Genomic DNA, 27,079 nt, shown 5'->3' on the forward strand with positions numbered 1-27,079 from the left:
ACGGTGGAAGGTTTTACCGCCGAGAAACTGAATAAGTACGAGTTCAAACTCGAGTCCTCCAGCCTGCGGGAGAATCACTCGGCCGTGTATTTCTGTGCCTGGAGTCTTCACAGTGAGAGATGGAGCAGTTCAACAAAAACCCCAAAGGCAGCAGGAAACACCTGTTTCAGATAAAACCAGGCTGTGCTGCGTCCTGTTGGGTGTTTTTGGCATTGGAAAAGTGTTTTTCACAAGAAGACAGGGCGGATTTAAACAGAAAGTGAGAGGTTAGATATAGAAGCACAGGGGAATTGTGAAATCGACTTTACAGGAATGATATCGGAACAAAGATAGTTTGAACATCTTTGCTCCAGAAAGGAGAAGACTGAAGGGTGAACATTCATAGTTCTTAGAAAGCTTATGAAAGGGTTTAATGTGTGAAGTGAAGATCAGATAGGTAGGGAGATAGGTCGATAGGTAGCTGGCAGGCAGACAGACACTGTTGTGTTTTATTCACTGACTGTGTTGTCTTTCTCCAAAGGGACAGCAGAGGGCGGTGTAGGACCGTGATAAGTATCAGATTATTGATGATGTTTCAACAGGGACTTTGAAACTTGTCTATGAACCTCTCCTGATAATTATAAAACTACATCCCGGTTACAGTCTGGTGAACTGAACACAAGGAACTGCAGATGCTGGATGGTTTAGGTTCTGGATGGTTTAGGTCACTATATTGGAGCTCATTGCGTTTCTGGGGTATAAATAAATAAGGATGGAAATACTAATCAGGTCAGACAGCCTCTGTGGAGAGAGACAAAACATTAACATATCAGGTCGTAGACCTTTCAACAGAACTGGAAGGATTTAGAGGTCTATCAGCTATTAAGCAGCAGAAAGCCAGGGAGAGGGAGAATGGGAGGAATGCAGGAGAGACATAATGACAAAACTGAGGCTGGTGCATGACAAAGGGGATGTTAATGGGTCAAGTAAAGAACAAGAGATGGGTCTAGAGGAGATGGAAATGGCAGAAACACAATTATTACCAACAAACCTCTGCCCATATAAACCGGAGCAGTTGTTACGATCAGAAATTGTTTAACTCATTGTTGAGCCCAGAAAGCTGCAAAGTATCCAATTGAAAGATGATGTGCTTTTCTTCGAGTTTCTGTTGAGCTTCACTGGAGCAGAGAAGGAGGTCGAGGACAGAGAGGTCAGGGTGGGAGTGGGAATGAGAATTAAAAGTATCCGCTAACCGGAATCTCAGGGTCACACTTGCAGCCTGAATGCAGGATGTTCCACAATGCTGTCACCCTGTTGCTGTACTTGGTCTCTGCAGCTAGTCGCACTCCTCCTGCCCTTTCTAAATAACACTGCATATTTTCCTTACACATAATTATTCAAATTTCCTTTTGAAAGCGACGATTGAATCTGCCTCCCCCGCACTCTCAGGTAGTGCATTCCAGATCCTAACCATTCACTGTGTCAAAACGTTTCCTCAGTTCACCTTTGGATCTTCTGCCAATTACCATCAATAAGTGGCCTCTGGTTCTCAATCAATCCGGTGATGAAACATAGAGACAGAGAGGGTGAATCAGGGAGACGTCGTGAGGAAAAGCTCAGTGGAAATGAACGGGACAGAGGGACACAGAGACAGAAAGATGCACACACACACAAACACACACAGATGCAGAGAGAGAAAGAGAGTGAAAGAGTTGTAGACATAAAGCTGGATGTATGCAAATAGAGAGAGAGAGAGACATTGTCAACCTACTCCACTCTGACTTGTTTACCTGGGCGTCACCATCTCTGCATCACTTCCTAATGCTCTTCCTGTTCCTCCCAATGATTTGTAAAGAGTGGGTTGGTTATTAACAACACTCATCACTCCTGCTCTCTCCCCTTTGCTGATTCAGAAGGCAGCTTAAAGTAAATGATGTATCTGTTACTGACTCTGACCAACCTGTTTCACCGTAAGGCATTTTATTGAAACAATAATTCTACTTAACATTTCTTTAGGTGATGTTTTTATTTATTTATTTCTCTCTTTCTCTCTCCCACTGGACTGAAGTTCCCTGTTTACTGATCTCCTCCTCTCCATGTCTCTTTCCCAGATGTGAACACACAGACTATCCACCAGACTCCCGCCGCTGTCTCCAAATTTTCTGAGGAGCAGGTGAAGCTGAAATGCACCGTGCAGGGCAGCAGTAACCCTGACATGTTCTGGTACAGACAATACCCGGGGAAGGAGCCACAGTTTATGTTTTACTCCACAGGTACTGATCACATAAATCCGGAGAAGGCGGTGGACGGTTTCACCGCCGAGAGACCGACTAGCTCCCAGTTCAATCTGGAGCCCTCCAGCCTGCGGAAGAATCACACGGCAGTGTATTTCTGTGCCTGGAGAGATTACAGTGACTCAGAGAGTTGGAGCAGTTCAACAAAAACCACAAAGGCAGCAGGAAACACCTGTGGAGGGTAAAACTGCCCGAAGCCTCGAATTTCTTTTGTTTTGCAGAGCGAAAGTGTTTATGATAACAAGAAGAGATGGGTCAGAGTGGTAGTGAGAGATTAGATATACAGGTAGTAGAGAATGTGCTAAGAACAATTGACAAGGATAACACGAGATCTGAGGTTCTAACTATCAGGAAAGATCAATTATAAAACGACTTGAGTTCTTCTGCATTGACACTGAGTTTTCCTCCTCTGTAGGGTTAACAGAGGGTGCTCTAGGACCATGAATACACAATGGCCTGGCAAACATTTAATAGGAAAACAGAAAGAGGCAGAGATCATACAGCCCTCGAGCTTCATACACATTGACAGGAGAAGCACATTCATCACCTTCGAGAGGGATACACACACACTCAACGAGAGAGACAAAGAGAAGGAGACCGAGTGTGTGAGAGAGGGATAGAACAAGATTGAGAGGAAAACTGACAGCGACAGAGAGACTGAGACAGAGAGACAGAGACTGGGACAGATAGACGGAGACAAAGAGACAGAGAGACTGAGCCTGAGACAGAGAGAGACTGAGAGAGAGACTGAGAAAGAGAGATTGAGACAGAGAGGAGAAGAGAGAGGAGAGCGAGGAGGACAGAGAGGGGGAACAAGAAAGAGCGAGAGGGAAAACAAAAAACACAGAGGAAGAGACTGAGACAGGGACACTGAGACAGAGAGACAGAGAGAGAGACTGAGAGACAGAGCGAGACAGAGAGTGAGAGAGGGACAGAGAGAGAGAGCGTTAGAGAGACTGAGAGAGAGAGACTGAGAGAGAGAGACTGAGAGAGAGACTGAGAGAAAGCGACTGAGGGAAAGCGACTGAGACATAGAGACAGACAGAGGAGAGAGAGGAGGACAGAGAGGGGGAAGAAGGAAGTGCGAGAGAAAAGCAAAAAAAACACAGAGGAAGAGAGTGAGACAGATTGGGTGACAGACACACACACACACAGAATGAGACAGGGAGAGAAAGACAGGAAGCACTAAAACAGAGGGAGACAGTGAACTAAAGACAGAGCGAGTGAAAAACACACGCACACACATGCACAGCTTTGTATCCGTGCCCATTCATCTTCCAACTCATTGAATAAGAATATCCCGTGATCTCAGGATTGTAACTATCAGGAAAGAATAACAATAAAAGGACTGGGGCTGTTATAGACTGACACTGTTTATGTTTTGACCACAGGGACAGCTGAGGAAGCTCTAGGACCATGTGATGTACAATGGCTTTTGAGAAGGAGTTCACAGGAAAACTGAAACAGTGAGAGAACATACAGTCCTCCAGGTTGATATACATGACCAGGAGAAGGAAATCCACATCCTTAGAGAGAGAGAAGAGAGAGAGAGACACACACACAGCGAGAGAGACAGAGAGACAAACAAAGAGAGAGAGAGAGACCTAATGTGTGTGTATCTGTGAGAGAGAGACTGAAATAAACAGACTGAGACATATAGGGAGGCATAGAAGAGAGACAGAGAGGAAGAAAGGAGCATCACAAGTAAAGGACAGGGAGAGACAGAGAGAGAGAGAAAGTGTGACATTGGCAACCAACTCGATTCTCATTTGTTGATGTGGGAAATGAACGTCACCATCTCTGCCTCACTTCCTAATGCTCTCCCTGTTCCTCCCAATGATTTGTAAAGAGTGGGTTGGTTATTGACAACACTGATCACTCCTGCTCTCTCCCCTTTGCAGATTCAGAGGGCAGCTTAAAGTAAAAGATGTATCTGTTACTGACTCTGATCACCCTGTTTCACCGTAAGGAATTTTATTGAAACAATAATTCTACTTAACATTTCTTTAGGATATGGTTTTATTTATTTCGTTCTCTCCTTCTCTCTCTTTCTCTCTCCCCACTGGACTGAATTTCCCTGTTTATTGATCTCCTCCTCTCCCTGTCTCTTTCCCAGATGTGAACTCACAGACTATCCACCAGACTCCCGCCTCTGTCTCCAAATTTTCTGAGGAGCAGGTGAAGCTGAAATGCACCGTGGATGGCACCAGTAACCCTTACATGTACTGGTACAGACAATACCCGGGGAAGGAGCCACAGCTGATGTTTTACTCCCTAACTGCACAAAGGGAGAACTCAGAGGGGACGGTGGAGGGTTTCACCGCCGAGAGACCGACTGACTCCAAGTTCAACCTGGAGTCCTCCAGCCTGCGGGAGAATCACTCGGCCGTGTATTTCTGTGCCTGGAAAGACCACAGTGACTCAGAGAGATGGAGCAGTTCAACAAAAATCCCAAAGGCAGCAGGAAACACCTGTGGGGGATAAAACCGTTTGGTGCCTCTACCTGCTGTTTCCTTATGCAGAGTGAAAGTGTTTGTTACAAAAAAAAGAGTTGAGTTATGATTATAGTGACACACTAGATTAACAGGTACTGCCGAGGGTGCAATGAACGATTAATGAGGATGTCACGAGATCTCAGAATGTAACTATCAGGAATCAATGACAATAATCTGGGTTTTTATGCACTGACCCTGTGTTTACCTTCTCCACAGGGACAGCAGAGGGGGATCCTGGACCATGGACCAGACAATGGCTTTGAGAAGGATTTAGTGAGACAACTAAGATAGCAGGAGATCATGTCGATCCAGCTTGATACACATTAGCAGGACAAGGACACCCACTCCTTTAGAGAGAGAAAGAGAGTGCATGTGTGTAAAAGAGAGAGCGAGGTTCAGTGAGTGAGAGGAAAAACGACAGACAGAGTTAAAGTGACTGAGACAGAGAGGGAGAAGGAGATAGAGGCAAAGACAGTGAGACAGCAAGAGACACATAATGAGAGAGAGAGGGACACTGAGAGAGAGACGGAGAGAAAGAGAGACTGTGATAAAGAGCCTGCGATGGATAGGGAGATAGATCTAGAGAGAGGCAGAGAAAGGGAAATAACTAAAGAGATAACAAGAGTATGAGAGAGGGAGAGTCAGAGAGAAGGAGAGAATGGGAGACATAACCTTAGATACATGAGGAGAGAGGGAGAGTCAGAGAGAGAAAGTGAGTGAAGATAGACTGAGATAGAGAGGGAGAGAGAGTCTGAGAAAGGAAGAGAGTGGGAGACATATCCCGAGACACATGAGGTGAGAGAGAGAGAGAGGCAGAGAGAGAGTGCAAGAGAGCGGAAGGTAAACTCTGATAGAGATAGATAGATAGATAGAGAGAGAGAGAGAGAGAGAGAGAGAGAGAGAGAGAGAAGCAGATTGGCAGCCAATACAATTCTGATTTGTTGAACTGGGTGAATGGGCGTCTCCATCATTGTATCAGTTCCTAATGCTCTTCATGTTCCTCCCAATGATTTGTAAAGAGTGGATTTGGACCTTCACAAGACTCTAAGCTCCTGCTCTCACTCCTGTGTCTATTAAGAGAACAAGTTGAAGTGAAAGATGTATCAGTTACTGTGTCTGATAATCCTGTTTCATTGTAAGTGAGCATGAAATACAAAGATTATCGTTAATAACCTTCCTCTCCTCTCCCTGTCTCCCTTTCATTCCCAGATGCTCCCTGTTTACTGATCTCCTCCTCTCTCCATCTCTCTCCCAGATGTGAACTCACAGACTATCCACCAGACTCCCGCCGCTGTCTCCAGATTTCCCGGGAAAGGAGTGGAACTGAGGTGCACTGTGGAGGGGAGCAGCAGTACCCTCTACATGTTTTGGTACAGACAAGAGCCGGGGAAGGAGCCGCTGTTGATGTTTTACTCCAGTATTGCTAACTATGTGGATCCAGAGGGGACGGTGGATGGTTTCACCGCCGAGAGACCGAATGAGTACGAGTTCAACCTGGAGTCCTCCAGCCTGTGGGAGAATCACTCGGCCGTGTATTTCTGTGCCTGGAGTCTTCACAGTGACTCAGAGCGATGGAGCAGTTCAAGAAAAACCCCAAAGGCAGCAGGAAATACCTGTTTCAGATAAAACCAGGCGGTGCTGCGTCCTGTTGGGTGTTTTTATCATTGGGAACATGTTTTTCACAAGAAGACAGGGCGGATTTAAATAGAAATTGAGAGGTTAAATATAGAAACAAAGGGGAATTGTGAAATAGACTTGACAGGAATGATATCAGAGCACAGAGGTTAAAGTTATCAAGAAAGTTTGAACATCGGGGGATTATTACTCCAGAAAGGAGAAGACAAGAGTAAACTTTCAGCGGTCTTAGAGAGATTATTAAAGATTTTAATATCTGAAATGAAGATCAGATAAAAACAGACAGACAGGCAGTCAGATAGACAGATAGATAGATCCGGTGTGGTTTTATTTCACTGCGTTTTCTTTCTCCAAAGGGACAGCAGAGTGCGCTGTAGGACCCTGATAAACATCAGAGTCTGGAACACAGTTTAACAGTGACCTGGGAACACAAGGAGAACATTCATCACCTCGAAAACACTCCGCCCTTCAATGAGTTCGTGACTTATCAATAACTTTCTGTCGCTCCCTCTCTCCATCCCTCTCTCTCCATCCCTCTCTCTCCATCCCTCTCTCTCCATCTCTCTCGCTCCCTCTCTCTCTCTATTCCCCACTCTACCACTAGCTACAAAGCCGCCGTAAAATGGTCGAATGCGAATTAACATTCCTGTCTTTTACTGGGGCAGTGACTGTCTCTCTATGTAGCTCGCTATTTCTCTACCTGTCTGACTTTCCCTCCAACTCTCTATTTCTCTACCTCTCTCGATATCAATCTATCTCTCTCCCTGGTGATCTATCTCTCTGTCTCTCTATCTATCCAACTCTATCTTTGGGTGATTACACTTTGTATGAACTAATTAAACATGCTGCACTAATATAATGAATGACCATCTTTTCCGGGATTTTCTATACATTGACCAGTAGATGATGTGGTTTGTCATCAATTATCTATCAAAATCTTTTATCATCTTCAATATCTGTATCACATCTACCATTAACCTTCTCTGCTCTCAGGAGAGAAACCCCCAGCTTCTCCAGTCTCTCCACAGTAATTGAGCTCCCTCATCCCTGGTACCAGTCTTGTTAATCTCCCTCTAACCTTCACTACACAGAGTCGAACAACCCCCCAATGAACAGGAACTAACTCAGCTCGGAACCCTTAACCATCTGAGCGCTGTTTCACACTGTTCAAAGGCGAGATCCCTCTCCAGATAACTTCATCTCTGGGACACCTGCCTCCTGACAGCGAGTTCAGAAGAGCACAAGTGTCCTTCTTGAATAATGGTACCACATTCGCTGTCCTCCAGTCCTCTGAGACCACTCCTGTGGCCAGAGAGAATTGAAATTTTGTGTCAGAGGCCCTGAAATCTCCTTCCTTGCCTCACATAACAGCCTGGGATATGTCTCATCCGGGCTGCGGTCTTTTCCACTTTTAAGACTGCTAAAACAGCTAATACTCCTCCCTTTAAAAGCTAATATGTTCAAGTATATCACAACCCCCCTCCCTGATATCTACACCTACATCATCCTTCTCCATAGTGAACATAGTGAAATATGCCGTTCTTACACGGTCTGGCCTATATGTGCCTCCAGACCAACAGCAATGTTGTTGACTATTAACTGCCCAGCAGGCATTCCCGAAGATGGTTCACCACCACCAACTCAAGGGCAATAAGGGATGGGCACACTCTCCGGGTACAGAGGGTTGTTTCCCTGAATTCTACTCTATCAAATCCCTTTCTGAAATGTGAACACCTCTATTCAATCTCCCCCTATCCTCCTGTGTTGCATCATTCTACAACATTGCTAACCAATGTAATGGGGTGGAGCAGAGTGTCGCAGTAAGTGACTGCCAATCACAATGACAACCGGATGCTGGGTATTTAATTGGATACAATATAGAAACCGCCTGCAAGTGCGTTGTTGAAAACTCCACACGTTCGCACATCGAGTTAGTATCGAATGAAGAAATCATGTTGCATGAAGTTCTCAGTCTAATCTTGATGGCTGCACTCTTCCCACGTAAGTCAAAGTCAGAAACTGTGTCGAATAATGTATTGTAATGTCAGCGGTGATTCTGTTCCATAACACTGCTGTGTCAGAGTCTCACTCCAGAACACTTGAGCTCAAAGTCAAAACTAACACCCCAGGTGTCAGGGCTGAGGGAGTGCTGGACTGTCGCAGAGGCAGTACTGCGGGTGTGCTGCACTGTCGCAGAGGCAGTACTGAGGGTGTGCTGCACTGTCGCAGAGGCAGTACTGAGGGAGTGCAGCACTGTCACAGAGGCAGTACTGAGGGAGTGCTGCACTGTTGCAGAGGCAGTACTGAGGGAGTGCCGCACTGTCGCAGAGGCAGTACTGAGGGAGTAACTACATTGGTTGCAAAGCCTTTTCTGATGCCCTGAGGTCCTGAACGGCGATATATTAATGTAAGCCGTCTCTTTCTTGCAATGCAGCCTCTGCTCCAATCCATTATTGACTGAAATAATAATCTAATCGATGTTCCGTCCCACAGGAATACTCTCCTCCTATGTGGAACAGTCACCCTCTATCCTATCGATTGCAGCAGGAGAGTGGACAACACTCAGATGCACGCTGAAGAATACTGGCTATCCTGCAATGTACTGGTACAGACAACAACCAGACAGGGCACTGGAAGCTCTGTTCTATTCTGCTGGAACAGGGTCTGTCACCAATTACACATCCGAGTCATTTAAGGCAGACAGAGCCAGCAATACACTGTTTACTTTGGCACTGAGAGACGCCGCTCCGTCTCACACCGCTGTCTATTTCTGCGCTTGTAGTATCACACAGTGTTTGAGAAAGCAGATCAGCAGCTGCAAAAACCTGCAGCGGATGAACGGGAGTTCAGTGCTCATCTTCAACTGGCAGGGGGCAGCAGTAGATTGAAGCTTATTGTTCATATCTATCTGTCCACCTGATTGTTTATCTCTCTGTCTCTCTATCTATCTATCTCTTTACCTGGTTAGCTATCTCTCTGTCTCTCTATCTATCTATCTCTTTACCTGGTTATCTATCTCTCTGTCTCTCTATCTATCTAAATCTATATTTAGGTAATTACAGTTTGTATGAACTAATTAAACATACTGCAGTAATGTAATGAATGACCATCTTTTCATAGATTTTCTATATATTGACCAGTAGAAGATGTGATTTGTCATCAATTATCTATTAAAATCCTCTATGATCTTCAATATCTGTATCACATCTACCATTAACCTTCTCTGCTCTAAGGGCTGAAACCCCCAGCTTCTCCAGTCTCTCCACAGCAACTGAAGTCCCTCATCCCTGATACCAGTCTGGTTAATCTCCCTCTAACCTTCACTAAACTGAGGCGAACAACCCCCCAATGCACAGGAACTAACTCAGCGCAGAACCATTAACCATCTGAGCGCTGTTTCACACTGTTCAAAGTGAGACCCCTCTCCAGATACCTTCATCTCTGGGACACCTGCCTCCTGACAGCGAGTTCAGAAGCTGCTGAAAACTCTTTACCCACTTTCATCTTAGACTCGAGTCACATTTGATGTGTTCTTCAAAGAAACTAGCAGTTCAGACCAGTGAACAATTTAACCCTTTAACTCCCATTCACCATGGAGGTTCGGGAGCAGAGCAGTTATGTTACTGGGCTAGTAATCCAGAGGCCTGGACTAATGATCTCCAGACTTGAGTTCAATTCCCACCGGGGCAGAAATGCAATTTAAATTCAATTAATTAAATAAATAAAAATCTAGAATGGAAAGTATGAATAATCCTGAACATGGAGTGTCGTAAAAACCCTACGTATTCATTGATTACCTTCAGGGAAGGAAATCCGCCATTCCTACCTGGTCTGGCCTATATGTGACTGCAGACCCACAGCAATGTGGTTGACTATTGACTGCCCTCTGATATGGCCCAGCAGGTATTCCCGAAGATGATTCACCATCACCTTCTCAGGGGCAATAAGGGATGGGCACACTCTATGGGTATAGAGGGTTGTATCCCTGAATTCTACTCTATCAAAGCCCTTTCTGAAATGTGAACACCTCTATTCAATCTCCCCCTATCCTCCTGTGTTGTATCATTCTACAACATTGCTATACAATGTAATGGGGTGGAGCAGAGTGTCGCAGTAAGTGACTGCCAATAACAATGACAACCGGATGCTGGGTATTTAATTGGATACAATATAGAAACCGCCTGCAAGTGTGTTGTTGAAAACTCCACACGTTCACACATCGAGTTAGTATCGAATGAAGAAATCATGTTGCATGAGGTTCTCTGTCTAATCGTGATGGCTGCATTCTTCCCACGTAAGTCAAAGTCAGAAACTGTGTAGATTGATGTATTGTAATGTCAGCGGTGATTCTGTCTGGAACACTCCTGTGTCAGAGTCTCACTCCAGAACACTTGAGCTTAAAGTCAAGGCTGACAACCCAGGTGTCAGGACCGAGGGAGTGCTGGACCGTCGCAGAGACAGTACAGAGGGAGTGCTGCACTGTCGCAGATGCACTATTGAGGAAGTGCTGCTCTGTCGACGAAGCAGTACTGAGGGAGTGCTGCACTGTCGCAGAGGCAGTACTAAGGGGGTACCTACATTGGTTGCAAAGCCGTTTCTGATGTCCTGAGGTCCTGAACGGCTCTATATTAATGTAAGCCCTTTCTTTCTTGAAATGCAGCTCCTGCTCCAATCCATTATTGACTGAAATAATAATCTAATCGATGTTCCATTCCACAGGAATACTCTCCTCCTATGTGGAACAGTCGCCCTCTATCCTATCGATTTCCGCAGGAGAGTCGACAACACTCAGATGCACGCTGACCAATACTGGCTATACAAGAATGTACTGGTACAGACAACAACCAGACAGGGCACTGGAAGCTCTGTTCTATTCTGCTACAGAAGGGTCTGTTACCAATTACACGTCCGAGTCATTTAAGGCAGACAGAGCCAGCAATACACTGTTTACTTTGGCACTGAGAGACGCCGCTCCATCTCACACCGCTGTCTATTTCTGCGCTTGCAGTATCGCACAGTGTTTGAGAAAGCGGATCAGCAGCTGCAAAAACCTGCAGCGGATGAACGGGAGTTCAGTGCTCATCTTCCACCGACAGGGGGCAGCAGTAGATTGAATCTCTGTGCTCATCCTCCCCCGGCAGGGGGCAGCAGTAGATTGAATCTCAGTGCTCATCTCCCCCCAGCAGGGGGCAGCAGTAGATTAAATCTCAATGCTCATCTTCCCCCGGCAGGGGGCAGCAGTAGATTGAATCTCAGTGCTCATCTTCCCCCGGCAGGGGGCAGCAGTAAATTAAATCTTAATGCTCATCTTCCCCCGGCAGGGGGCAGCAGTAGATTGAATCTCTGCGCTCATCTTCCCCCGGCAGGGGGCAGCAGTAGATTGAATCTCAGTGCTCATCTCCCCCCAGCAGGGGGCAGCAGTAGATTAAATCTCAGTGCTCATCTTCCCCCGGCAGTGGGCAGCAGTAGATTTGATCCTCCCTGATGGTGATGGGCACAGCAATGAGCACAGACCAAGCTGTAGAATAGATCAGCAGCCCAGTATGACCCAGATAGTGTTGCACCTACATCCCTCGGGCCAATGTTGCAGAAAACGTTTGCCAGGAGTCCCACCTGACCATTTGTGAATCAACATCTGGCTGTTTTTCTTAATTCGTTCATGGAATGTGGGCCTCGCTGGCTCGGCCATCATTTATTGCCCATCCCTAATTGCCCTTGAACTGAGTGACTTGCTTGGCCATTCCAGAGGGCATTTAACAGTCAACCACATTGTGTGGATCTGGAGTCACATGTAGACCAGACCAGGTGAAGGCAGTAGATTTCCTTCCCTAACATCAGTGAACGAGATGGATTGTTGCAACAATGGTCACCATTAGACGAGATTCTTTTGAAAATATAGATTTATTAATGACATTGAAATGTCATTATTTGTGTTGGTGGGATTCACCCCCTCCTCCCCCGCCCCACGTCGCTATAACTCTAGCCGAGGCTGTGGATTAAGAATCTAGTCAAGTCAGCCACACACTAATACATCCCCTACAGGAGCAGATCATTTGGAATGCAGATGTCTATAATTGGAAATCTACATGTGGCTAATGTGGGAATGCCGATGAGGTTCATTATGTACAATTGGAGATTTCTAATCAGCAAATTAGAAACTGAACAACAGACACCCTTGTTGGGGATGTTAACAACACTTACTCCAGTCACTCAACCATCATAAGCAACCACGTCCATTCTGATTGGTTGGGTGCTGGAAGGGGCGTGTCCAACACTGCATTACTTCCTCATGCCCTTCATGTTTTACTCAATGACTTGGAAAGAGCGGATTGGTTAGTCACAGAACTGATTTCCTCTGTTCCACTTCCTTTGCTGTTTGAGATGGCAGTGTCAAGTGGGAGATGTATCTGTTCCTGGCTCTGATAATCCTGGTTCAAGGATACAAAGATTATCCTTCAGAACCTTCCTGTCTTCTCCCTGTCTCCCTTCCATTCCCAGAAGTTCCCTGTTTACTGATCTCCTCCTCTCTCCATCTCTCTCCCAGATGTGAACTCACAGACTATCCACCAGACTCCCGCCGCAGTCTCCAGGTTTCCCGAGAAATGAGTGGAAATGAGGTGCACCATGGAGGGGAGCAGCAGTCACCTCTCCATGTACTGGTACAGACAAGAGCCGGGGAAGGAGCCGCTGTTGATGTTTTACTCCAGTACTGTTAACTATGTGGATCCAGAGGGGACGGTAGGCGGTTTCACCGCCGAGAGACCGACTGACTCCCAGTTCAACCTTTGCTCCAGAAAGGAGAAGACTGAAGGGTAAACACGATAGACAGACAGACACAGATAGATAGATAGATAGATAGATAGATAGATAGATAGACAGATAGACAGATAGATAGATAGATAGATAGATAGATAGATAGATAGATAGATAGATAGATAGACAGACAGACAGACAGATACGGTGTGGTGTCATGTCACTGTGTTTCCTTTCTCCAAAGGGACAGCAGAGTGCACTGTAGGACCATGATAAACATCAGAGTCTGCAACACACTTTAACAGTGACCTGGGAACACAAGGAGACCATTCATCACCTCGGAAACACTCCGACCTTCAATGAGATCATGACTGATCAATAACTTCCTGTCGCTCCCTCTTTCCATCCCTCTTTCTCCATCCCTCTCTCCATCCCCCTCTCTCCCCCTCCCTCCCTCCCTCTCTCTCCCACTAGCTACAAAGCCGGTGTAAAACGAGAGAATGCCAATTAACATCCCTGTCTTTAACATGGGCAGTGACTGCCTCTCTATCTAGCTCGCTAAATCTCTACCTATCTGACTTTCCCTCTATCTCTGTATTTCTCTACCTCTCTATATATCTATCTGTGTACCTGACTGTCTATCTATCTATCTCTCTACCTGGTTATCTATCGCTCTTTCTCGCTATCTATCTAAATCTATCTTTAGCTGATTACAGTTTGTATGAACTGATTAAACATACTGTAATAATGTAATGAATGACCATCTTTTCATAGATTAACTATATATTGACCATATATGATGTGGTTTGTCATCAATTATCTGTCAAAATCCTCTATGATCTTCAATGGCTGTATCACATCTACCATTAACCTTCTGTGCTGCAAGTAGAGAAACCCCCACATTCTCCAGTCTCTCCACAGTAACTGAAGTCCCTCATCCCTGGCACCAGTCTGGTTAATATCCCTCTCACCTTCACTGCACAGAGGGGAACAACCCCCAATGCACAGGGACTCAATACATCCGGTGATAAAACACAGAGACAGAGAGGGTGAATCAGGGAGACATAGAGAGGAAAAACTCAGCGTAAATGAACGGGACAGAGGGAGACAGAGAGAGAACGACACACACACACACACACACACACAGATACAGAGTGAGAAAGAGATTGAAAGAGTTGGAGACATAAAGCTCGATACATGCAGAGAGAGAGAGAGAGAGAGAGAGAAACAAAGTGTAAGAAAGAGAGAGGAAGGCGGATTGAGATAGATAGAGAGAGAGACGTTGTCAACCTACTCCACTATAACTTGTTGACCTGGGCGTCAACATCTCTGCATCACTTCCTAATGCTCTCCCTGTTCCTCCCAATGATTTGCAAAGAGTGGGTTGGTTATTGACAACACTCATCACTCCTGCTCTCTTCTCTTTGCTGATTCAGAGGGCAGCTTCAAGTAAAAGATGTATCTGTTACTGACTCTGATCACCCTGTTTCACCGTAAGGGATTTTATTGAAACAATAATTCTACTTAACATTTCTTTCGTTTTATTTATTTTTGATTCTCTCTCTCTCTTCTCTCTCCCCAAGGCACTGAATGTCCCTGTTTACTGATCTCTCTGTCTCTTTCCCAGATGTGAACTCACAGACTATCCACCAGACTCCCACCGCTGTCTCTAAATTGCCTGGTGAGAGAGTGGAACTGAAGTGCACCGTGCAGCGCAGCAGCACCAGTATCCGATACATGTACTGGTACAGACAATACCCGGGGAAGGAGCCGCAGATGATGTTTTACTCTATCGCTGCACAAAACGTGAAATCAGAGGGGATGGTGGACGGTTTCACCGCCGAGAGACCGAGTAACTTCGACTTCAACCTGGAGTCCTCCAGCCTGCGGGAGGATCACTCGGCCGTGTATTTCTGTGCCTGGAGTCTTCACAGTGACTCAGAGAGATGGAGCAGTTCAACAAAAACCCCAAAGGCAGCAGGAAACACCTGTGGACTTTAAAACTGCTCGGAGCCGAGAACTTCTTTCGTTTAGCAGAGCGAAACAATACTGAGATTCAGGCTACTCGGCTAGATGGGATTGAGGTTCACAAGGAGGAGGTGTTAGCAATTTTGGAAAGTGTGAAAATAGATAAGTCCCCTGGGCCAGATGGGATTTATCCTAGGATTCTCTGGGAAGCCAGGGAGGAGATTGCAGAGACTTTGTCCTTGATCTTTATGTCATCATTGTCGACAGGAATAGTGCTGGAAGACTGGAGGATAGCAAATGTTGTCCCCTTGTTCAAGAAGGGGAGTAGAGACAGCCCTGGTAATTATAGACCTGTGAGCCTTACTTCGGTTGTGGGTAAAATGTTGGAAAAGGTTATAAGAGACAGGATTTATAATCATCTTGATAAGAATAAGTTCATTAGAGATAGTCAGCACGGTTTTGTGACGGGTAAGTCGTGCCTCACAAACCTTATTGAGTTTTTCGAGAAGGTGACCAAACAGGTGGATGAGGGTAAAGCCGTGGATGTGGTCTATATGGATTTCAGTAAGGCGTTTGATAAGGTTCCCCACGGTAGGCTATTGCAGAAAATACGGAAGTATGGGGTTGAAGGGGATTTCGAGCTTTGGATCAGAAATTGGCTAGCTGAAAGAAGACAGAGGGTGGTGGTTGATGGCAAATGTTCATCCTGGAGTTTAGTTACTAGTGGTGTACCGCAAGGTTCTGTTTTGGGGCCACTGCTGTTTGTCATTTTTATAAATGACCTGGAAGAGGGTGTAGAAGGGTGGGTTAGTAAATTTGCAGATGACACTAAGGTCGGTGGAGTTGTGGATAGTGCCGAAGGATGTTGTAGGGTACAGCGGGACATAGATAGGCTGCAGAGCTGGGCTGAGAGATGGCAAATGGAGTTTAATGCGGAAAAGTGCGAGGTGATTCACTTTGGAAGGAGTAACAGGAATGCAGAGTACTGGGCTAATGGGAAGATTCTTGGTAGTGTAGATGAACAGAGAGATCTTGGTGTCCAGGTGCATAAATCCCTGAAGGTTGCTACCCAGGTTAATAGGGCTGTTAAGAAGGCATATGGTGTGTTAGCTTTTATTAGTAGGGGGATCGAGTTTCGGAGCCACGAGGTCATGCTGCAGCTGTACAAAACTCTGGTGAGACTGCACCTGGAGTATTGCGTGCAGTTCTGGTCACCGCATTAGAAGAAGGATGTGGAAGCTTTGGAAAGGGTGCAGAGGAGATTTACTAGGATGTTGCCTGGTATGGAGGGAAGGTCCTACGAGGAAATGTTGAGGGACTTGAGGTTGTTTTCGTTGGAGAGAAGGAGGAGGAGAGGTGACTTAATAGAGACATATAAGATAATCAGAGGGTTAGATAGGGTGGATAGTGAGAGTATTTTTCCTCGGATGGTGATGGCAAACACGAGGGAACATAGCTTTAAGTTGAGGGGTGATAGATATAGGACAGATGTCAGAGGTAGTTTCTTTACTCAGAGAGTAGTAGGGGCGTGGAACGCCCTGCCTGCAACAGAAGTAGACTCGCCAACTTTAAGGGCATTTAAGTGGTCATTGGATAGACATATGGATGAAAATGGAATAGTGTAGGTCAGATGGTTTCACAGGTCGGTGCAACATCGAGGGCCGAAGGGCCTGTACTGCGCTGTAATGTTCTAATTCTAATTCTAATAACAAAAACACCAAAGGCAGCAGGAAAGATTTGTAAAGAGTGGATTTGGACCTTCACAAGACTCTAAGCTCCTACTGTCACTCCTGTGTCTATTAAGAGAACAAGTTACAGTGAAAGATGTATCTGTTACTGGGTCTGATAATCCTGTTTCACTGTAAGTGAGTATGAATTGCAAAGATTATTGTTAATAACCTTCCTCTCCTCTCCCTGTCTCCCTTTCATTCCCAGAAATTCCCTGTTTACTGATCTCCTCCTCTGTCCATCTCTGTCCCAGATGTGAACTCACAGACTATCCACCAGACTCCCGCCGCTGTCTCCAGATTTCCCGGGAAAGGAGTAGAACTGATGTGCACTGTCAAGGGGAGCAGCAGTAGCATCTCCATGTACTGATACAGACAACACCCGGGGAAGGAGCCGCTGTTGATGTTTTACTCCAGTACTGCTAACTATGTGGATCCAGAGGGGACGGGGAAAGGTTTTACCGCCGAGAAAATTAATAAGTACGAGTTCAAACTGGAGTCCTCCAGCCTGCGTGAGAATCACTCGGCCGTGTATTTCTGTGCCTGGAGTCTTCACAGTGAGAGATGGAGCAGTTCAACAAAAACCCCAAAGGCAGCAGGAAACACCTGTTTCAGATAAAACCAGGCTGTGCTGCGTCCTGTTGGTTGTTTTTGGCATTGGAAAAGTGTTTTTCACAAGAAGACAGGGCGGATTTAAACAGAAAGTGAGAGGTTAGATATAGAAGCACAGGGGAATTGTGAAATAGACTTGACAGGAATGATATCGGAACAAAGATAGTTTGAACATCTTTGCTCCAGAAAGGAGAAGTCTGAAGGCTGAACATTCATAGTTCTTAGAAAGATTATGAAAGGGTTTAATGTGTGAAGTGAAGATCAGATAGCTAGGGAGATAGGTCGATAGATAGCTGGCAGGCAGACAGACACTGTTGTGTTTTATTCACCGACTGTGTTGTCTTTATCCAAAGGGACAGCAGAGGGCGGTGTAGGACCGTGATAAGTATCAGATTATTGATGATGTTTCAATAGGGACTTTGAAACTTGTCTATGAACCTCTCCTGATAATTATAGAAATACATCCCGGTTACAGTCTGGTGAACTGAACACAAGATACCGCAGATGCTGGATGGTTTAGGTTCTTGGGGCTCTGTCACTATATTGGTGCTCATTGCGTTTCTGGGTTATAAATAAATAAGGATGGAAATACTAATCAGGTCAGACAGCCTCTGTGGAGGGGGAAAAATTAACATATCAGGTCCTAGATCATTCAGCAGAACTGGAAGGATTTAGAGGTCTATCAACTTTTAAGCAGCACAAAGCCAGGGAGAGGGAGAATCGGAGGAATGCAGGAGAGATTTAATAACAAAACTAAGGCTGGTGCAAGACAAAGGGGATGTTAATGGGTCAAGTAAAGAACAAGAGATGGGTCTAGTGGAGATGGAAATGGCAGAAACACAATCATTACCAACAAACCTCTGCCCATATAAACTGGAGCAGTGGTTATGATCAGAAATTGTTTAACTCACTGTTGAGCCCAGAAAGCTGTAAAGAATCCAATTGAAAGATGAGGTGCTTTTCTTCGAGTTTCTGTTGAGCTTCACTGGAGCAGAGAAGGAGGTCGAGGACAGAGAGGTCAGGGTGGGAGTGGGAATGAGAATTAAAAGTATCCGCTAACCGGAATCTCAGGGTCACACTTGCAGCCTGAATGCAGGATGTTCCACAATGCTGTTAGCCTGTTGCTGTATTTGGTCTCTGCAGCTGGTCCCACTCCCCCTGCCCTTTCTACATAACACTGCACATTTTCCTTACACATAATTATTCAAAATTCCTTTTGAAAGCCACGATTGAATCTGCCTCCCCCGCACTCTCAGGTAGTGCATTCCAGATCCTAACCATTCACTGTGTCAAAACGTTTCCTCAGTTCACCTTTGGATCTTCTGCCAATTACCTTCAATAAATGACCTCTGGTTCTCAATCAATCCGGTGATGAAACATAGAGACAGAGAGGGTGAATCAGGGAGACGTCGTGAGGAAAAGCTCAGTGGAAATGAACGGGACAGAGGGAGACAGAGACAGAAAGATGCACACACACACAAACACACACAGATACAGAGAGAGAAAGAGAGTGAAAGAGTTGTAGACATAAAGCTGGATATATGCAAATAGAGAGAGAGAGAGAGACATTGTCAACCTACTCCACTCTGACTTGTTTACCTGGGCGTCACCATCTCTGCATCACTTCCTAATGCCCTTCCTGTTCCTCCCAATGATTTGTAAAGAGTGGGTTGGTTATTGACAACACTCATCGCTCCTGCTCTCTCCCCTTTGCTGATTCAGAGGGCAGCTTAAAGTAAATGATGTATCCGTTACTGACTCTGATCAACCTGTTTCACCGTAAGGCATTTTATTGAAACAATAATTCTACTTAACATTTCTTTAGGTGATGTTTTTATTTATTTATTTCTCTCTTTCTCTCTCCCACTGGACTGAAGTTCCCTGTTTACTGATCTCCTCCTCTCCATGTCTCTTTCCCAGATGTGAACACACAGACTATCCACCAGACTCCCGCCGCTGTCTCCAAATTTTCTGAGCAGCAGGTGAAGCTGAAATGCACCGTGCAGGGCAGCAGTAACCCTGACATGTTCTGGTACAGACAATACCCGGGGAAGGAGCCACAGTTTATGTTTTACTCCACAGGTACTGATCACATAAATCCGGAGAAGGCGGTGGACGGTTTCACCGCCGAGAGACTGACTAGCTCCCAGTTCAATCTGGAGCCCTCCAGCCTGCGGAAGAATCACACGGCAGTGTATTTCTGTACCTGGAGAGATTACAGTGGCTCAGAGAGTTGGAGCAGTTCAACAAAAACCCCAAAGGCAGCAGGAAACACCTGTGGAGGGTAAAACTGCCCGAAGCCTCGAATTTCTTTTGTTTTGCAGAGCGAAAGTGTTTATGATAACAAGAAGAGATGGGTCAGAGTGGTAGTGAGAGATTAGATATACAGGTAGTAGAGAATGTGCTAAGAACAATTGACAAGGATAACACGAGATCTGAGGTTCTAACTATCAGGAAAGATCAATTATAAAACGACTTGAGTTCTTCTGCATTGACACTGAGTTTTCCTCCTCTGTAGGGTTAACAGAGGGTGCTCTAGGACCATGAATACACAATGGCCTGGCAAACATTTAATAGGAAAACAGAAAGAGGCAGAGATCATACAGCCCTCGAGCTTCATACACATTGACAGGAGAAGCACATTCATCACCTTCGAGAGGGATACACACACACTCAACGAGAGAGACAAAGAGAAGGAGACCGAGTGTGTGAGAGAGGGATAGAACAAGATTGAGAGGAAAACTGACAGCGACAGAGAGACTGAGACAGAGAGACAGAGACTGGGACAGATAGACTGAGACAAAGAGACAGAGAGACTGAGCCTGAGACAGAGAGAGACTGAGAGAGAGACTGAGAAAGAGAGATTGAGACAGAGAGGAGAAGAGAGAGGAGAGCGAGGAGGACAGAGAGGGGGAACAAGAAAGAGCGAGAGGGAAAACAAAAAACACAGAGGAAGAGACTGAGACAGAGACACTGAGACAGAGAGACAGAGAGAGAGACTGAGAGACAGAGCGAGACAGAGAGTGAGAGAGGGACAGAGAGAGAGAGCGTTAGAGAGACTGAGAGAGAGAGACTGAGAGAGAGAGACTGAGAGAGAGACTGAGAGAAAGCGACTGAGGGAAAGCGACTGAGACATAGAGACAGACAGAGGAGAGAGAGGAGGACAGAGAGGGGGAAGAAGGAAGTGCGAGAGAAAAGCAAAAAAAACACAGAGGAAGAGAGTGAGACAGATTGGGTGACAGACACACACACACACAGAATGAGACAGGGAGAGAAAGACAGTAAGCACTAAAACAGAGGGAGACAGTGAACTAAAGACAGAGCGAGTGAAAAACACACGCACACACATGCACAGCTTTGTATCCGTGCCCATTCATCTTCCAACTCATTGAATAAGAATATCCCGTGATCTCAGGATTGTAACTATCAGGAAAGAATAACAATAAAAGGACTGGGGCCGTTATAGACTGACACTGTTTATGTTTTGACCACAGGGACAGCTGAGGAAGCTCTAGGACCATGTGATGTACAATGGTTTTTGAGAAGGAGTTCACAGGAAAACTGAAACAGTGAGAGAACATACAGTCCTCCAGGTTGATATACATGACCAGGAGAAGGAAATCCACATCCTTAGAGAGACAAAGAGAGAGAGAGAGACACACACACACAGCGAGAGAGACAAACAAAGACAGAGAGAGAGACCTAATGTGTGTGTATCTGTGAGAGAGAGTCTGAAATAAACAGACTGAGACATATAGGGAGGCATAGAAGAGAGACAGAGAGGAAGAAAGGAGCATCACAAGTAAAGGACAGGGAGAGACAGAGAGAGAGAGAGAAAGTGGGACATTGGCAACCAACTCGATTCTCATTTGTTGATGTGGGAAATGAACGTCACCATCTCTGCATCACTTCCTAATGCTCTCCCTGTTCCTCCCAATGATTTGTAAAGAGTGGGTTGGTTATTGACAACACTCATCACTCCTGCTGTCTCCCCTTTGCAGATTCAGAAGGCAGCTTAAAGTAAAAGATGTATCTGTTACTGACTCTGATCACCCTGTTTCACCGTAAGGGATTTTATTGAAACAATAATTCTACTTAACATTTCTTTAGGATATGTTTTTATTTATTTCGTTCTCTCCTTCTCTCTCTTTCTCTCTCCCCACTGGACTGAATTTCCCTGTATACTGATCTCCTCCTCTCCCTGTCTCTTTCCCAGATGTGAACTCACAGACTATCCACCAGACTCCCGCCTCTGTCTCCAAATTTTCTGAGGAGCAGGTGAAGCTGAAATGCACCGTGGATGGCACCAGTAACCCTTACATGTACTGGTACAGACAATACCCGGGGAAGGAGCTGCAACTGATGTTTTACTCCCTAACTGCACAAAGAGTGGACTCAGAGGGGACGGTGGAGGGTTTCACCGCCGAGTGACCGACTGACTCCAAGTTCAACCTGGAGTCCTCCAGCCTGTGGGAGAATCACTCGGCCGTGTATTTCTGTGCCTGGAAAGACCACAGTGACTCAGAGAGATGGAGCAGTTCAACAAAAATCCCAAAGGCAGCAGGAAACACCTGTGGGGGATAAAACCGTTCGGTGCCTCAACCTGTTGTTTCCTTATGCAGAGTGAAAGTGTTTGTTACAAAAAAAAGAGTTGAGTTATGATTGTAGTGACACACTAGATTAACAGGTACTGCTGAGGGTGCAATGAATGATTAATGAGGATGTCACGAGATCTCAGAATGTAACTATCAGGAATCAATGACAATAATCTGGGTTTTTATGCACTGACCCTGTGTTTACCTTCTCCACAGGGACAGCAGAGGGGGATCCAGGACCATGGACCAGACAATGGCTTTGAGAAGGATTTAGTGAGACAACTAAGATAGCAGGAGATCATGTCGATCCAGCTTGATACACATTAGCAGGACAAGGACACCCACTCCTTTAGAGAGAGAACGAGAGTGCATGTGTGTGAAAGAGAGAGCGAGGTTCAGTGAGTGAGAGGAAAAACGACAGACAGAGTTAAAGTGACTGAGACAGAGAGGGAGACGGAGATAGAGGCAAAGACAGTGAGACAGCAAGAGACACATAATGAGAGAGAGACGGAGAGAAAGAGAGACTGTGATAAAGAGCCTGCGATGGATAGGGAGATAGATCTAGAGAGAGGCAGAGAAAGGGAAATAACTAAAGAGATAACAAGAGTATGAGAGAGGGAGAGTCAGAGAGAAGGAGAGAATGGGAGACATAACCTTAGATATATGAGGAGAGAGGGAGAGTCAGAGAGAGAAAGTGAGTGAAGATAGACTGAGATAGAGAGGGAGAGAGAGTCTAAGAAAGGAAGAGAGTGGGAGACATATCCCGAGACACATGAGGTGAGAGAGAGAGAGAGACAGAGAGGGAGTGCAAGAGAGCGGAAGGTAAACTCTGATAGAGATAGATAGATAGATAGAGAGAGAGAGAGAGAGAGAGAGAGAGAAGCAGATTGGCAGCCAATTCAATTCTGATTTGTTGACCTGGGGGAATGGGCGTCTCCAACATTGTATCACTTCCTAATGCTCTTCATGTTCCTCCCAATGATTTGTAAAGAGTGGATTTGGACCCTCACAAGAGTCTAAGCTCCTGATCTCACTCCTGTGTCTATTAAGAGAACAAGTTGAAGTGAAAGATGTATCAGTTACTGTGTCTGATAATCCTATTTCATTGTAAGTGAGTATGAAATACAAAGATTATCGTTAATAACCTTCCTCTCCTCTCCCTGTCTCCCTTTCATTCCCAGATGTTCCCTGTTTACTGATCTCCTCCTCTCTCCATCTCTCTCCCAGATGTGAACTCACAGACTATCCGCCAGACTCCCGCCGCTGTCTCCAGATTTCCCGGGAAAGGAGTGGAACTGAGGTGCACTGTGGAGGGGAGCCGCAGTAACTTCAACATGTACTGGTACAGACAAGAGCCGGGGAAGGAGCCGCTGTTGATGTTTTACTCCAATACTGCTAACTATGTGGATCCAGAGGGGACGGTGGATGGTTTCACCGCTGAGAGACCGAATGAGTACGAGTTCAACCTGGAGACCTCCAGCCTGTGGGAGAATCACTCGGCCGTGTATTTCTGTGCCTGGAGTCTTCACAGTGACTCAGAGCGATGGAGCAGTTCAAGAAAAACCCCAAAGGCAGCAGGAAATACCTGTTTCAGATAAAACCAGGCGGTGCTGCGTCCTGTTGGGTGTTTTTATCATTGGGAACATGTTTTTCACAAGAAGACAGGGCGGATTTAAATAGAAATTGAGTGGTTAGATATTGAAACACAGGGGAATTGTGAAATAGACTTTACAGGAATGATATCAGAACACAGAGGTTAAAGTTATCAAGAAAGTTTGAACATCGGGGGATTATTTCTCCAGAAAGGAGAAGACAAGAGTAAACTTTAAGCGGTCTAAGGGAGATTATTAAAGATTTTAATATCTGAAATGAAGATCAGATAAAAACAGAAAGACAGACAGACAGTCAGCTAGACAGATAGATAGATACGGTGTGGTTTTATTTCACTGCGTTTTCTTTCTCCAAAGGGACAGCAGAGTGCGCTGTTGGACCATGATAAACATCAGAGTCTGGAACAAAGTTTAAGTGACCTGGGAACACAAGGAGAACATTCATCACCTCGAAAACACTCCGCCCTTCAATGAGTTCGTGACTTATCAATAACTTTCTGTCGCTCCCTCTCTCCATCCCTCTCGCTCCATCCCTCTCTCTCCATCCCTCTCTCTCCATTCCTCTCTAACCATCCCTCTGTCTCCATCCCTCTCTCTCCATCCCACTCTCTCCATCTCTCTCGCTCCCTCTCTCTCTATTCCCCACTCTACCACTGGCTGCAAAGCTGGCGTAAAATGGTAGAATGCGAATTAACATTCCTGTCTTTTACAGGGGCAGTGACTGTCTCTCCATGTAGCTCGCTATTTCTCTACCTGTCTGACTTTCCTTCCAACTCTCTATTTCTCTACCTCTCTCGATACCAATCTATCTCTCTACCTGGTGATCTATCTCTCTGTCTCTCTATCTATTCAACTCTATCTTTAGGTGATTACACTTTGTATGAACTAATTAAACATGCTGCACTAATATAATGAATGACCATCATTTCCGGGATTTTCTATACATTGACCAGTAGATGATGTGGTTTGTCATCAATTATCTATCAAAATCTTTTATCATCTTCAATATCTGTATCACATCGACCATTAAACTTCTCTGCTCTCAGGAGACAAACCCCCAGCTTCTCCAGTCTCTCCAAAGTAATTGAACTCCCTCATCCCTGGTACCAGTCTTGTTAATCTCCCTCTAACCTTCACTACACAGAGGCGAACAACCCATCAATGAACAGGAACTAACTCAGCTCGATACCCTTAACCATCTGAGCGCTGTCTCACACTGTTCAAAGGCGAGATCCCTCTCCAGATAACTTCATCTCTGGGACACCTGCCTCCTGACAGCGAGTTCAGAAGAGCACAAGTGTCCTTCTAGAATAATGGTACCACATTCGCTATCCTCCAGTCCTCTGAGACCACTCCTGTGGCCAGAGGGGAATTGAAAATTTGTGTCAGAGGCCCTGAAATCTCCTCCCTTGCCTCACATAACAGCCTGGGATATGTCTCATCCGGGCTGCGGTCTTATCCACTTTTAAGTCTTCTAAAACAGCTAATACTCCTCCCTTTAAAAGCAAATATGTTCAAGTATATCACAACCCCCCTCCCTGATATCTACACCTACATCATCCTTCTCCATAGTGAACATAGTGAAATATGCTGTTCTTACCCAGTCTGGCCTATATATGCCTCCAGACCAACAGCAATGTTGTTGACTATTAACTGCCCAGCAGGCATTCCCGAAGATGGTTCACCACCACCAACTCAAGGGCAATAAGGGATGGGCACACTCTCCGGGTACAGAGGGTTGTTTCCCTGAATTCTACTCTATCAAATCCCTTTCTGAAATGTGAACACCTCTATTCAATCTCCCCCTATCCCCTTGTGTTGTATCATTCTACAGCATTGCTACATAAAGTAATGGGGTGGAGCAGAGTGTCGCAGTAAGTGACTGCCAATCACAATGACAACCGGATGCTGGGTATTTAATTGGATACAATATAGAAACTGCCTGCAAGTGTGTTGTTGAAAACTCCACACGTTCACACATCGAGTTAGTATCGAATGAAGAAATCATGTTGCATGAAGTTCTCAGTCTAATCTTGATGGCTGCACTCTTCCCACGTAAGTCAAAGTCAGAAACTGTGTCGAATAATGTATTGTAATGTCAGCGGTGATTCTGTTCCGTAACACTGCTGTGTCAGAGTCTCACTCCAGAACACTTGAGCTCAAAGGCAAAACTAACACCCCAGGTGTCAGGACTGAGGGAGTGCTGGACTGTCGCAGAGGCAGTACTGAGGGTGTGCTGCACTGTCGCAGAGGCAGTACTGAGGGAATACTGCACTGTCGCAGAGGCAGTACTGAGGGAGTGCTGCACTGTCGCAGAGGCAGTACTGAGGGAGTGCTGCACTGTTGCAGAGGCAGTACTGAGGGAGTGCCGCACTGTCGCAGAGGCAGTAATGAGGGAGTAACTACATTGGTTGCAAAGCCCTTTCTGTTGCCCTGAGGTCCTGAACGGCGATATATTAATGTAAGCCCTCTCTTTCTTGTAATGCAGCCTCTGCTCCAATCCATTATTGACTGAAATAATAATCTAATCGATGTTCCGTCCCACAGGAATACTCGCCTCCTATGTGGAACAGTCTCCCTCTATCCTATCGCTTTCCGCAGGAGAGTCGACAACACTCAGATGCACGCTGAAGAATACTGGCTATACATTAATGTACTGGTACAGACAACAACCAGACAGGGCACTGGAAGCTCTGTTCTATTCTGCTGGAACAGGGTCTGTCACCAATTACACGTCCGAGTCATTTAAGGCAGACAGAGCCAGCAATAGAATTAGAATTAGAATTAGAATATTACAGCGCAGTACAGGCCCTTCGGCCCTCGATGTTGCGCCGATCATCTGACCTACACTATTCCATTTACATCCATATGTCTATCCAATGACCACTTAAATGCCCTTAAAGTTGGCGAGTCTACTACTGTTGCAGGCAGGGCGTTCCACGCCCCTACTACTCTCTGCGTAAAGAAACTACCTCTGACATCTGTCCTATATCTTTCACCCCTCAACTTAAAGCTATGTCCCCTCGTGTTTGCCATCCGCATCCGAGGAAAAAGACTCTCACTATCCACCCTATCTAACCCTCTGATTATCTTGTATGTCTCTATTAAGTCACCTCTCCTCCTCCTTCTCTCTAACGAAAACAACCCCAAGTCCCTCAGCCTTTCCTCGTAAGACCTTCCTTCCATACCAGGCAACATCCTAGTAAATCTCCTCTGCACCCTTTCCAAAGCTTCGACATCCTTCCTATAATGCGGTGACCAGAACTGCACGCAATACTCCAGGTGCGGCCTCACCAGAGTTTTGTACAGCTGCATCATGACCCCGTGGCTCTGAAACTCGATCCCCCTACTAATAAAGGCTAACACACCATATGCCTTCTTAACAGCCCTATTAACCTGGGTAGCAACTTT

The sequence above is a fragment of the Heterodontus francisci genome, unplaced genomic scaffold, assembly GCF_036365525.1.
Source record: "Heterodontus francisci isolate sHetFra1 unplaced genomic scaffold, sHetFra1.hap1 HAP1_SCAFFOLD_500, whole genome shotgun sequence".
Lineage (NCBI taxonomy): Eukaryota > Metazoa > Chordata > Chondrichthyes > Heterodontiformes > Heterodontidae > Heterodontus > Heterodontus francisci.